The 14,401-nt window shown below is 35.9% G+C and overlaps 1 protein-coding gene and 1 non-coding gene across 3 annotated transcripts in view; both read left to right on the top strand.

Moving 5' to 3' along the window:
* GRID2 (glutamate ionotropic receptor delta type subunit 2) overlaps positions 1 to 14,401 on the top strand; it is a 1,666,133-nt gene that overhangs the window by 5,353 nt on the left and 1,646,379 nt on the right. The gene's annotated exons all lie outside the window — the stretch shown is intronic.
* On the top strand, positions 1,991 to 2,063 carry TRNAS-AGA (transfer RNA serine (anticodon AGA)). Its single transcript has one exon. It is a non-coding gene; the product is annotated as a tRNA-Ser (tRNA).

Genomic DNA, 14,401 nt, shown 5'->3' with positions numbered 1-14,401 from the left:
GTGACATGATTAATAAGCCATTACACTGAGGACCTTTGCTTTCCACTCAAAGTGAAATGTACATCTGATAAGTAGCTCCTATAAATTTTAATTCAAATATGAATAAAATCAAAATCATTAACTGTCAACTTATCTAACAATATAAACCAGCTGAGGTTATTAAAAGTAATGGAAGGTGCATTATATTTAATTCTAATCATTAAGGCTAAGTTCACCATAGTGCAGGTTTATCTCAAAAATATGTAATTTTAAAACCACATTTTAATGCAGAAGGTTGTTTTCCTTCACTTGCATGCAATACTTTAGTATTAAAAAGTAAAGTATTTGGTGCTGCTATTAGATGTTCATGATATTTCAGACAATAGCATATTGGTGGGTAACAATAGTTAGCTTGACTACAAATATAATGTTTATTAGCAGTTACATTTTATGGCCCTCTAAAGATAATTTTGCCATTAGGTGTCACTGCATTCTGAGCTGTTCCTTTGTAGTCCTACTTGAAAATCACGGGGAAAAGATGCCATTTAATTAGGATTGTGATACTCTAAGATACAGGTAGTCTTTATTTTCAAATAAGAAAAAGAAATGCTATCACTGACTTGTAAGAATTTAATTCTAGGGCATATCAACATTCTATATTTTCTAGATTCGATTGCTAGATTTAGTGGTGTAAATTTTTCACAAAATTAAAATACAGCAGAAATATACTCTTATGCTAAGACTATCTGTGGAAAAACTAAAATTCCAAATAGTATGTAAATATGCTTAATAGTGCTGGTCTAAACAGACATTACGGCAACTCACTCCAGTACTCTTGCCTGGAAAATCCCATGGACAGAGAAGCCTGGTAGACTACAGTCCATGGGATCACAAAGAGTCAGACACGGCTGAGCAATTTCACTTCACTTCTTCAAACAGACATTAGTAACTGCTTACCTAGGAAACAATTTGGATCCCAAACTGATTGATGTTTGTAACATGAAACACATACAGAGCTGTGAAAAAGAAAATGGGCACAAATATAAATATATTTACAAATGTCAGCCATTGAATTTTGTGAATGATTGTGTATATTTTCAGATAATTTTGCCATGGGAAATACTAAGTTTTATGTATTATATCAATTTCTTCCACACACATACCACCACCACCACAACTATCACTACCACAAACACCATCAGGTTTGTGTGCTAATATAAAACCAGTGTCTATTATCAAGTAGAAATTTTCCTGTTTATTTGACTCGTTTGAGAGGCAAAATCTTTCTTCTGGCATATCCTATTATTAAGACTAATAGAGAATGAAACTAAGGTCAACTTTGACCTGATACATTAGTTTTAATGCTGGCAAATCACATAATTAGAGAATGGAATACTGGGTTAAATGAATGAACAGTTTATCATATTATGTTAGACCTTGCCCTGTGCCAATATTTAATAAACTAGTTGGAATAATATATTATTAAAATTCAGAGTAAAAAGTGATCAGATGGATATCTGAAGGATAAGGGGAAAAAAAGACTAGAGTAATTCTGGGATTGGTTATTAAGAAGGCATCTGTGGAGTTAGGTCATTTCAATTGGTGAATTTTAGCATTTGGATGTGGACGGAAATTTTAGAAAATGTGAAAAACAGAAGGAGGATATAAGACAGTAAAAAATGTTCTGGATTAGAATTTTGAGGGTTTAGGGTTAAGTACCAGTTTTACCAATAACTTATTGAACTATATTGGGAAGCTATTTATTTTCTTTAGTCCTTGTTTTATTAACCCTAAAACAAGCTTTAGATTAATGTTCATTTAAGCTCTACAATTACATGACCTAAAATGAAGACAAATTGCTATATTTCAGAAGAGATACAGTCAAGTGTGGTTCAAACAGCCATTTTTAATAGTTAGGTTTAGAGTGAATTAAAAAAAAATACAAGGGGAAATAGGTGGAGCACAGAACCTTAAACCTTCAAATTAAGGACCCCTTAATATGAAGATGACTTCCTTGGTGGCTCAGATGGTAAAGCGTCTGCCTAGAATGCAGGAGACCCAGGTTCAATTCCTGGGTCAGGAAGGTCCCCTGGAGAAGGAAATGGCAATCCACTCCAGTATTCTTGCCTGGGAAATCCCATGGATGGAGGAGCCTGGTAGGCTACAGTCCATAGGGTTGCAAAGCATCAGACACAGCTGAGTGACTTCACTTTCACTTTTAATATGAAGATATTTTTGGTATGAACAAGAATTATTGTATATTTGTTAATCAGATATTCTAGATAACTTCAGTATCAGAAGAGAGAGCTGGGTTTGTTTTCTTATTTTACATTTTGTGTTTGTTTTCTCTAGGGTTAGTATTAAGATGTTACATACAGTGCTAGTATATCCCACAATACTAGTGTACTTTCAGGATGACTGGAGGAGTGAGTAGTCATGTTGTAACCAGCAGGGACTACTGGAGCCCTTAGAATTTACTGAGTTGAAGTGCATCGGGAATATTAGAATGCATTTGGCGCCACTCAAAAATGTAGTGTATAAAAGAAATAGCCAGTGTTTCTTCAGTGTTCTTCATCGTTTTGGGTTCCTGCCCCAGGTATTCCTGCTTTTACCCTACTGTTGTTCACGAAATGGTTGTCAGTGTGAAGCTGAGGCTGGGTTGACTCATTGAAAGCCTTCCTGAGTGAATAGAAGGAAGCCAGAGGCAAGCACAAGGAGCACACAAAAAGCCTCCCTGTGTGTTAAACATTTTACAATCACTCTGTGATCAAGATCCTTATTAACAGATATTTTTATTCATGAAAAAAGATTGTTATTAATTTTATTAAAGCAATTGTTAAATTTTTCTTCATCCCCAGATGTAATTTTTTTATTCATCCCCAAAGTAATTTTTAAAATAATAGTTTTATTGCTCTGAATTTTATTTTATTGCTCCAAATACTTGATTTTTCCCAAGTAATCTTGAAAAGGTGATTGCTTCATTATCAAAATCATTATAATTCTTTAAGTTAGTTCCCTAAACCCACAGGGTAAGGTGTATATTATTATCAATATGCAGTATGTATGCTCTTTGGGAGAATAGTATATCATCCAACAAACATTTATTCTGGACCTGTTCTCTAAGAACGACTGTTTTTTAGGTCCTGGATTTAAAATGTGGAACAAGTAAACTAATATGCCCTTATATTTAAGTAATTGCATTCTCATGGGGGTAGCAATACATCTTATAATGTCAGGTAGTGATAAATGCTTTTGAGAAAAAGGAAGGAATGGCACTGTATTTTGAGTAGGGTGGTCTGGTAAGACCTCCTGAAGAGATGATTATTGGAGCAGAGACTTGATTCCAAAAAAGGAAATTAGCCATGTGGGTATCTGATGAAATAGGATTTCAGCCAGAGGGCATAGCAAAGGCAACTGCCCTGAGATAAGACACTAAGGAATCTGCTTAATTCTTTTAAGGAACATCTTAAAAGTCAGTGTGAAACAAATGTGTAGAGAGCAAAGCAGAAAGTAGAAGGAAATAAGGTCTAAGAGGCAAATTGGGAAGATCCTATCATAGCTTATAAGTCATGGTATGGTATTTAGATCTGAGTATATAGGATGCCCTCTGGAGAGTTGAGATCAAACACATGATATGTAATGCTTTGTGTTTTAGAAAGATAAGTATATCTGCTTGGTTGAACTGATTGAAGTAGTCATAGGAACATTATTATGTACTACCACTTGACAGTACTAAATTGGACTATTCTAATAGTTGGTTGCTGAATTATTTGAGCAGTTTAAGATTGTGGATGGATTTTGAAGTTTATAAAAGAAATAGGATTTTCCAATGAAACTTCTGCTGGGAAAAATCCAAAGACAATAATGAGGTTTCTGAAGTATTTTATCTAAGCAAGCTGGTGACTAAAATTGCAAATATGGGGCAATGGGTAAGTTTTAGATAAAAGTCAAAATTTACATTTATTATATTTGATATTTCTATTAGACATCAAATTTGAGAATTTAAGTTGGTAATTGATTACATTAGTCTGGAATTTTGGGGGGAGTTAGGAATTCAAGCTGCACATTAAGAATTCATCATTACAGACATGATCTTTAAAGCAATGGGAGAGGATAGCACACTTAAGGAATAATTATGCAAAAAGAAGAAGTCCAAGACTATATACCAAAGGGTGTTCCAAAATGTAGAGGTCAGAGTGAGAATCTGGGAGGAGACAAAGATGTATGATCTGTGAGTCAAGAAGAAAGCTAGGAGTGTGGTTTGTTCTGTAAGCCAAGTGAGAAAAGTATTTCAAGGAGAAAACCAGAAATTCTGTCAAATTTTATGGATGAAATCTGAGACTTGACTACTGGGTTTAGAAGTGTTGAGGACAAAAGTGACTTTGACAAAGTTGCTTTCAGTGCACTGAAGTGACAACATACAGATTGGCAAGGAATCAAAGACTTAATGGGACTTGAGGAATTCAGTGAGCTTTGCTTTAAGGAGAAAAGGGTATGGTGGTAGAGGGAATATGAGGTAAAGGGAGGATTTTATTTTTAATGATCAGAGTTTGGATAGTTAGTAATTTTTTTTAAGTTTAAATCATAAGAAAATTTTCAGTAAGAGGATTCAAAATAAAATATTCATTTTAATTCAGTCCTATTGGATTCTTGAATTTAGATAACACATATTCAAATAGCATTGTGTTTTTGATTGTTGTTTATGTTTTTTGTTTAGTTTTGTAATCTCTGGTCAAGTGATACTGGGCCAATGCCAGTGGAATTAGACAAAGAAACTTATATTAATATGTCCTCTCTGAAACAGAATCAGTTGTTCTGCAGTTTTGCTTCATGTAGTTTCCCATATTAGCACTCAAATTTAGACAAAAATTTTTTTACCTGAAATTATGAATGTATTATATTTTATGGAGCATTGATATACCATTACAAGTAGAATCAACATTTTGTATTTTAGTATTTGCTAATTTTAGGGACACACTATTTTCCTATATAAATGGCATTAAAATAACATTAAGATAGCATAAAAGCCTCTCATTATAATAGAAACATTTGAATTGAATAAAAGTTTCCCTAAGTAAATTTTATTATGCATTCAATTTACTTAAATCAGTTTGGAACCATTATTGAGTGTAGTTTTTTCATAAGGCAGTACATATTGCCACATAGAAATTAAATAGATAAATCCATATGATATTAATTTTCAGTTACACATTTAAATATTTCCTTTTATGGAACTTTCACTTCTATTTGCGCTATACCATAGCTGACAGATCTTTAGTCATAGGTGAAAATGAGGAAAGAAAATGTTCCACATTTTCTAACCTCAGAATTCAGCCTTCTGAAAATGAATCTCAGTTCTCTTACTGGTCTCCTACTAATACACATAAGTTATGTATTGATTTTTTTAAGTAAAATAAGAGTATTTATATTAAAATAAGAATGCCAATAACAGATGCATTTTATTTTTATGTGTTCTTTGTCATTTACAGTGGTATCTCCTCTATAGAAACATTTGTCTTATGGAAACAATGTAATGTGACTATCACATGTTTGTTTCTGCTTGGTTACATCTATTGATGTATAAGCATAGAATACATGAACAGTGAGGGGATAGGAGTCCTGTGGTTTGGGCACAGCAATGACTGATAAAGAGGGCAAGCTGGAGCTGAGGAATATGATTAATGAAGTATATAACATCAAAAGATATTTTAAAATTGCTAGTTCTTGCCTTCCTGGGTGGTGAAATATAATCATGTGAAAGAAATGCTTAACAGATTTAAATTCAAATTTAATTTGGAATGAGCCCCTAAAATGCTGACGTGCTTAGTATATTTAACCTTGACATCATTAAAATGACAGGCCCCACCAGGAGCACATTTTAGATGGGCTTATTATCCTAAAAATTGTAGGCTAGGTAATACCTTTGGAACTAAATTGGGACAAGAGAGTTCTATTGTTCTGTGGCATATAGTTCATGGTGAATTGAAATCTGAAAGACTGAATCTTCCTTCTATAATTTCTGCAATCTGACAATCAACACAATTATGTTAGTGGTGTAGTGGCAATTACTATCTTGCTCTTCAGCCCAGATTTCTTCTTTGCTATTTCTTTGAAGGTGGTAACAGAAAATAGTGAATTTTCTTCTTAAAAATACCGGCAACTCTCAGCATAGCCCAAGGGAGGCATGCCGTTTATACAAACCATTACAAATTTGTACTTTAAAAAATTGTGAAAGTAAAAAAAATTAACAAGTGATTAGTGTGCAAGGTGATTCATGCCCAGACTTCAGAGGGATTACTCTTTGGTTTCCTGGTGGTGCAGTCATGTTGGGTTTTGTACATTTTTTTATAATTCATTATTTTCAAGCAGAAAAGTCATGATCTACATCCTCATATTCTATTTGCAGAAAAAAACATTTTAAATGTTACATGAGAACTATGTGAATTTTTTGATTCAGTGCTTACTGAACACCTATTGTGTACACAGTTCAGTATGTATTCATGTAAGACCTGGGCTTCCCTGGTGGCTCAGATGGTAAAAAATCTGCCTGCAATGCGGGAGGCCCGGGTTTGATCCCTGGGTTGGGAAGAATCCCTGGAGAGGGAAGTGGCAACCCATTCCAGTATTCTTGTTTGGAGAATCCTACGGACAGAGGAACCTGGCGGGCTACAGACCGTAGGGTTGCAAAGAGTCGGACACGACTAAGCCAGTAATATACACACATAAGACATGCTTCCCATCCTTTAAGAATTTTGAAGTATATGTGCTTTCTGAGATAATACTTTGGAGACTGAATGTAGAGCAATTTAGGACTCATTGGATGACTGTGGTCTATTATGGCATTGGAATATATGATAATTCACTAAATGCCACCATTATGTTGCCCTTAAGTTGCCATAAAGCAAACATATATTTCAGAAAAAATATATGGACGGGATAAGGAGATTGCCACCTGTATAAAGTCTTCATTCTTAATAGAAATCTCTTTCCTCAGCTTCATGATGGCTAATTATTAACCTTGTTTTACCTCATAGGCTACACAGTCAAAACAGTCATGCCATAGTCAGAGCTAAGGGAAAGTCTCTGTTATTTTTACCTCTTTTCCTTTTTTCCCTTCTATGGATATCAGTAGTTATGCTTTTAGGTCAAGTAAAAGAGGAGATGGCTTTTAGATCTAGTTATCTTGTAATTGGCCTTCCCTTGTGGCTCAGCTGGTAAAGAATATGCCTGTAATGCAGACAACCTGGGTTTGATCCCTGGTTTGGGAAAATCCTCTGGAGAAGGGAAAGGCTCCCCACTCCAGTAGTCTGTCCTAAAAATTCCATGGGGTTGCAAAGAGTTGGACACAGCTGAGCAACTTTCACTGTCTATATTGTAATTAACAAAATGAATGAAATTCTTTCTAAATTTAATGCCATATATCATATTATTAAGCTTGATTTCTTGGGTATGGAGAAATTAAATTACATTTATTGTTTTCTTTTAGAGTTATTAGTATACTATTATCTTGTATTACTAATTGGTATTTTCTTCTAATGTATACTAACCTCCTCAGTGAAAATGACAATTTTATACTATAGCAAATAAAAGAAGAAAAATTTCCCCCCCCCCAAAAAAGAAGTAAAACTAGTTAACTTTACAAATCAAGTAAGGATTGTTGGGAAAACATATTTATGCCAGCTTTTAATTGTGGATATAATTGAGAATAGGACAAACATTGAAAATTGAAATTAACAGTTTGAATACTAACTCTCCAATATTTCTATTTTTCTCCACAAGAGTTCTTGTTGTGGTTGATAAGTGGTTAATAAATAGCAAAACTGGCTGCTCTGATTCTTTCTTTTATTTTTCCTGTCCACCCTTCAGTAGCAATGCTAATGAGCAGTAAAATGGCCAAAAGCAAGGAAGGAGCAAAGGGTTTTAGATAATCCATAAACCGGAAAATCAGCCCCTGAATGCTCATATGCACAGGCTTGCTGAGAAGAAATCGTTCTATTTTCTCAAAATATTGCCCAGATTTTAAGGCTAGAACTTGCTCTTGGCTGCTGAGATTATAAGAGGAATGAAGCTTCCAGGCCACCAAGGAAGAATACTCTGAATGACAGTCTTGGAGCAGGATGAAAAATATTATTATTGGGAAAAGAATGTCCTTTAGGGGTAATGCTGCTGATAGCCAAGACCCCAGGGATTATCTCAGTTCAAAGTGCCATGTCTACAATGACTTTTTTACAGAGAAAATATGGATATTAGTATTTACTTCTTAAATACTTTAGATAATTTTGCAAAAACTGTGTTGGATTGACTGTGCATCTATATAAATTGAATACTGAATATCTGTATTGTATATTCCCGGTTGGTTTCTAGCTGATGCTACATTATCCACCTTTTAAGGAAACATTTGAATATATTGTACTTAAAGTTATGAAGCACAGGGATATATAGTGTTCATTAATATATATAAATGGGACTCAACTATTTTCAGTTTGAATGGGGGGAAAAAGGTGGTCTTTGTAAGTTATTCTGCCTTATACATTGACCCTCATGGAAAGGAAAATATGTTTACCCTTGTCATGAGAAAGCAAACAGGAACATGTGGCCAAAGCTGTGGAGTTGTAGTCTGGCAAGAGAGGGAAATGGTAAGCAATTCTATTTGGAAGAAACCTTTGGAAGAAACCTTGTTATAGTGAAGGATAGGGCAAGAGAGGAGTCTGGAAGTTAGGAAGATCCCTATGAGGTCTACAGTAATTCTGTAAAAAAAAAAAAAAAAAGGCAAATGAAGCAACTGACAAACAACTAATCTCAAAAATAAACAAGCAACTCCTGTAGCTCAAGTCCAGAAAAATAAACGACTCAGTCAAAAAATGGGCCAAAGAACTAAATAGACATTTCTCCAAAGAAGACATATAGATGGCTAACAAACACATGAAAAGATGCTCAACATCACTCATTATCAGAGAAATGCAAATCAAAACCATAGTGAGGTACCATTTCACGCCAGTCAGAATGGCTGCGATCCAAAAGTCTACAAGCAATAAATGCTGGAGAGGGTGTGGAGAAAAAGGAACCCTCTTACAGTGTTGGTGGGAATGCAAACTAGTACAGCCACTATGGAGAACGGTGTGGAGATTCCTTAAAAGCCTGGAAATAGAACTGCCTTATAACCCAGCAATCCCACTGCTGGGCATACACACTGAGGAAACCAGAATTGAAAGAGACACGTGTACCCCAGTGTTCATTGCAGCACTGTTTATAATAGCCAGGACATGGAAGCAACCTAGATGTCCATCAGAAGATGAATGGATAAGAAAGCTGTGGTACATGTACACAATGGAATATTACTCAGCCATTAAAAAGAATACATGTGAATCAGTTCTAATGAGGTGGATGAAACTGGAGCCGATTATACAGAGAGAAGTGAGCCAGAAAGAAAAACACCAATACGGTATACTAACACATATATATGGAATTTAGAAAGATGGTAACGATAACTCTGTATGTGAGACAGAAAAAGAGACACAGATGTATAGAACAGTCTTTCGAACTCTGTGGGAGAGAGAGGGTGGGATGATTTGGGAGAATGGCATTGAAACATGTATAATATCATATATGAAACAAATTGCCAGTCCAGGTTTGATGCATGATACTGGATGCTTGGGGCTGGTGCACTGGGATGACCCAGAGGTATGGTACGGGGAGGGAGGAGGGAGGGGGGTTCATGATGGGGAACACGTGTAAACCTGTGGTGGCTTCATGTTGATGTGTGGCAAAACCAATATAATACTGTAAAGTAATTAGCCTCCAATTAAAATAAAAACATTTATAATAAAAAAAGAACACACAAAAAAACTTAGGCCAAGAGATGTCTAGCTTTGTGTTATAAGCTGTTTATAGTGGTAGTGTGGTAGATGGAGGCCAGAGAAGACTTTGGCAGTACTCTGGGTGATTCTTGGTGAAGGGTTGTGCTCAGCCACTGCAAATGGGAATGGAGAGGAGAATTTGCTTAGAGGGGAGAATAATTTATCAACTCGTCATTCTTTACTTGCTGCTGCTGCTAAGTTGCTTCAGTCGTGTCCCACTCTTTGAGACCCCATAGACGGCAGCCCACCAGGCTCCCCTGTCCCTGGGATTCTCCAGGCAAGAATACTGGAGTGGGTTGCCATTTCCTTCTCCAATGCATGCTAAGTCGCTTCAGTCATGTCTGGATCTGTGCAACCCCATGGACAGCAGCCCACCAGGCTCCACTGTCCATGGAATTCTCTAGGCAAGAATACTGGAGTGGGTTGCCATTTGTTTCTCCGAATCTATGTACTGCTGCTGCTGCTAAGTCGCTTCAGTAGTGTCCACCTCTGTTTGATCCCATAGACAGCAGCCCACCAGGCTCCCCCGTCCCTGGGATTCTCCAGGCAAGAACAATGGAATGGGTTGCCATTTCCTTCTCCAGTCATTCTTTAGAAGTGGGTGTAAAAGAGGAAAGTCTAACATCATTCTCAAGTACTATCTTGAGTGACTTAGTGGATGCTCGTGCTGTTCACCAACACAGGAGGCCGAGAAAGAGGAAAGAAGCTTGAGTTTGGACTGAATTCAAAATTATTTTGGCATGATTGTGAAGTGTTATATCCCAGACAGCAGCTTCCCAATACCCTACCACTTCCTGCCTCAAATGTAGGAAAAAAAAGCCATTCTCCATAGTGATCAATTCTGTTTTGATCTAAAAACGGTAACAGTGTTTTTCTGGTCATTCTTTTTTAACTTTTCCCTCAGATCCAATGCCCATAGTGTTATTTCCTATTTAATATGTGAATTGTTTAAAATAATTTTCAACTATTTACATTCAGAAAATAATATTTCTGCATAAGGGCCTTATGATTCTTAGTTTCTGTATTTACTTAGTTCAGAATTATTTCTTCTAAATGATATTACTGATTTTAAAAAAATGTATATCTTAATATCTCATTTCATAATATGACTGTACATCTTTTTAATCAAGGTCTGGGACCAATATTAAGAGACTAGTGCTGTTAATTTATTTGATAGCCATTTCCAATCAAAACAACTTTAAAATGCAGTGATCTTTGATGATATCTTAGATTATCAAAGTAAAATAAAAATATAATTTAAATTACTTGTGCATGGTTGCTTTTTTAGTTTCATAATGCAAGTAGAATCTCATTATATAAATTCATAGAATTACATGGGAGGGTTAAAGTATTTCCATAAAATTGTGTATCCTTTAATTACATGTTATCTACAAACAATTAGCTGAAGGGGGGGAAATTGTCCTTCTAGGATGGTGAAGAAAAGCCTGAAATGGGACTAGAGGGATCTTGTTGAGACTTCAGGCCTCATTTATAAGTGTCTCAGAAGTCTGTTTTATGGTTAAGGATCTGTGTTCTCAGATAAGAAATGTTTGAAAACATGGATCTGCAGTCAGGAAAATGTGAAAGCAGAAGCAGTGTGTCTGCTTGTGTGTAAAAACACTGGTTGAACTGAAGAGTGGAATGGAGTAGATCCATATCAGCCAGTCTTCTTTCTGTCTCTCTGTCTAGAGTCTAGGTTTTCAGGCTGTTTATATAATATGTACTTAGGTGTGATATTATTTGAACTTAATTTTGTCATCTTGCTCTTTTTTGTTTTTAGTAAGCTGATCAAGTGTGTGAGAACTAAGGATGGAAAATGGAGTGCTCCAGTGGGGAGGAAGGCTGCTGGCATTTCTCAGTCTTGCTCTCAGGCTCTCTTATTAGTTTTAGAGTAGACCAAGGGATGAAAAATATAAAATCAATGAAGGATAACCTGAGTCAGTTCGGTTATTAAAAATTGTGATGATTGGTAATTTTTGTTTCTTAAAGGGTCATTTTGGTATAGTACCAAAAATAAAAGCACTCAATTTGATGTCAGAGGTATATATTCAAACCATGTTTTGTTCACTTTGCCACTTCACAGCTTCAAGTCTTTGGATAAGTAATGAGACTTTCACCATCATCTCAAATGTTCCTGCTTCTGCTTCCTCTCCACTTCATTGGTTTTAAGGATAAGCTGTTGTAATGTTTAAAATATGAATTTATGGACTATGCAAATAGTGTTCATACTTAAGGAGCTATAACTTGCAATTTAACTATACTGCTGGTCAGTGTCCTGGTTGTACATTAGAAAATGGATCCCATGCCTGGCATTAGACAGGGTTCCCTGTTTATCCTCTGTTCCTAAAAAGGTAATTCAGGTTTACATCTATGCTTTTTTACAACATATTAATCAAAGTTGAAAGTTTTTATTAAAGTAACTGAATTTAAGCTTAAGTATTCCTTCAAAGGTGACATTTCCCTCTCAAATTACATGAAATAGGTTGCTAACATGTTGTTATCACTGATGCTGGTGTTTAGTTATGTTTTGCCCAGCCACACCCTTTCATCTGGAATAGGGTCATCTTGTAACTTATTATCCAAACTGGGAGTCTTTTGAAAGTGAAAATGACAGTATTAAAATTTCCTCTGGGTTGAAAGGGACAGACTAGAGCTGACTGGAGGCAGACCAGGGACAAGGCTGCACTCATTTCAAAACTCTACCTGCAGGCATGTGATTGGTTTGTATTTGGTCCGGCCACCATAGGCAGTGGTTCTGTCTTAGCAACAGATTATTCCTTATCTAAAGGAGGTTTTGGTTTTGTTTTATTTTTAATTACTTAGACCGCTTTTCTCCACGGGCAGCAGAAAAGAGGAAAAATAGCTAAGTATAGGTTCTCTTTGTTCAGACCAACATATTTAACTGAATTTTAAAATATCAGACATTAATATCTGTCATCACTCCCTTTATTCTTCTGCATCTATTCTCCCTAAATACTGTTTGACTGCTGCTGTTAACAGAATTCCCTGGATATTGGCAATTGTATCAGTTCACTCCTAACCTCAGATGTTTTGTCTCTGGAACTACATAAAGGACACATTCTCACACGGAGCGAATTGTTCTCAGAAACATAAAGTTTACAACAAAGATTTAGATTTGCTTCATTTTTGCATCCTAAAAGAAAAAAGCATCACCTAAACAAGTTTTTGACAAGTTTTATATTTATGGAAATATACCAAATAAGAGGTATTCTTATTATTAATACCAAATAAGAGGTATTCTCTCCAAATAAGAGGAGAATTGCCCACCGTACACAAAAATAAACTCAAAATGGATTAAAGATCTAAATGTAAGATCAGAAACTATAAAACTCCTAGAGGAGAACATAGGCAAAACACTCTCAGACATAAATCACAGCAGGATCCTCTATGATCCACCTCCCAGAATTCTGGAAATAAAAGCAAAAATAAACAAATGGGATCTAATTAAAATTAAAAGCTTCTGCACAACAAAGGAAAATATAAGCAAGGTGAAAAGACAGCCTTCTGAATGGGAGAAAATAATAGCAAATGAAGCAACTGACAAACAACTAATCTCAAAAATATACAAGCAACACCTGCAGCTCAACTCCAGAAAAATAAACGACCCAATCAAAAAATGGGCCAAAGAACTAAATAGACATTTCTCCAAAGAAGACATACGGATGGCTAACAAACACATGAAAAGATGCTCAACATCACTCATTATTAGAGAAATGCAAATCAAAACCACAATGAGGTACCACTTCACACCAGTCAGAATGGCTGCGATCCAGAAATCTGCAAGCAATAAATGCTGGAGAGGGTGTGGAGAAAAGGGAACCCTCCTACACTGTTGGTGGGAATGCAAACTAGTACAGCCACTATGGAGAACAGTGTGGAGATTCCTTAAAAAATTGCAAATAGAACTACCTTATGACCCAGCAATCCCCCTGCTGGGCATACACACTGAGGAAACCAGAATTGAAAGAGACACATGTACCCCAATGTTCATCGCAGCACTGTTTATAATAGCCAGGACATGGAAACAACCTAGATGTCCATCAGCAGATGAATGGATAAGAAAGCTGTGGTACATATACACAATGGACTATTACTCAGCCGTTAAAAAGAATTCATTTGAATCAGTTCTGATGAGATGGATGAAACTGGAGCCAATTATACAGAGTGAAGTAAGCCAGAAAGAAAAACACCAATACAGTATACTAACACATATATATGGAATTTAGGAAGATGGCAATGACGACCCTGTATGCAAGACAGGAAAAAAGACACAGATGTGTATAACGGACTTTTGGACTCAGAGGGAGAGGGTGGGATGATTTGGGAGAATGGGAATTCTAACATGTATACTATCATGTAAGAATTGAATCGCCAGTCCATGTCTGACGTAGGGTGCAGCATGCTTGGGGCTGGTGCATGGGGATGACCCAGAGAGATGTTGTGGGAGGGATGTGGGAGGGGGGGTCATGTTTGGGAACGCATGTAAGAATTAAAGATTTTAAAATTAAAAAAAAAGAAAGTTTTAAAGGTGTATATTTAATGTT

The sequence above is a fragment of the Ovis canadensis genome, chromosome 6, assembly GCF_042477335.2.
Source record: "Ovis canadensis isolate MfBH-ARS-UI-01 breed Bighorn chromosome 6, ARS-UI_OviCan_v2, whole genome shotgun sequence".
In the NCBI taxonomy this organism is placed as follows: domain Eukaryota; kingdom Metazoa; phylum Chordata; class Mammalia; order Artiodactyla; family Bovidae; genus Ovis; species Ovis canadensis.
This window is presented reverse-complemented; position numbering and strand designations above follow the sequence as displayed.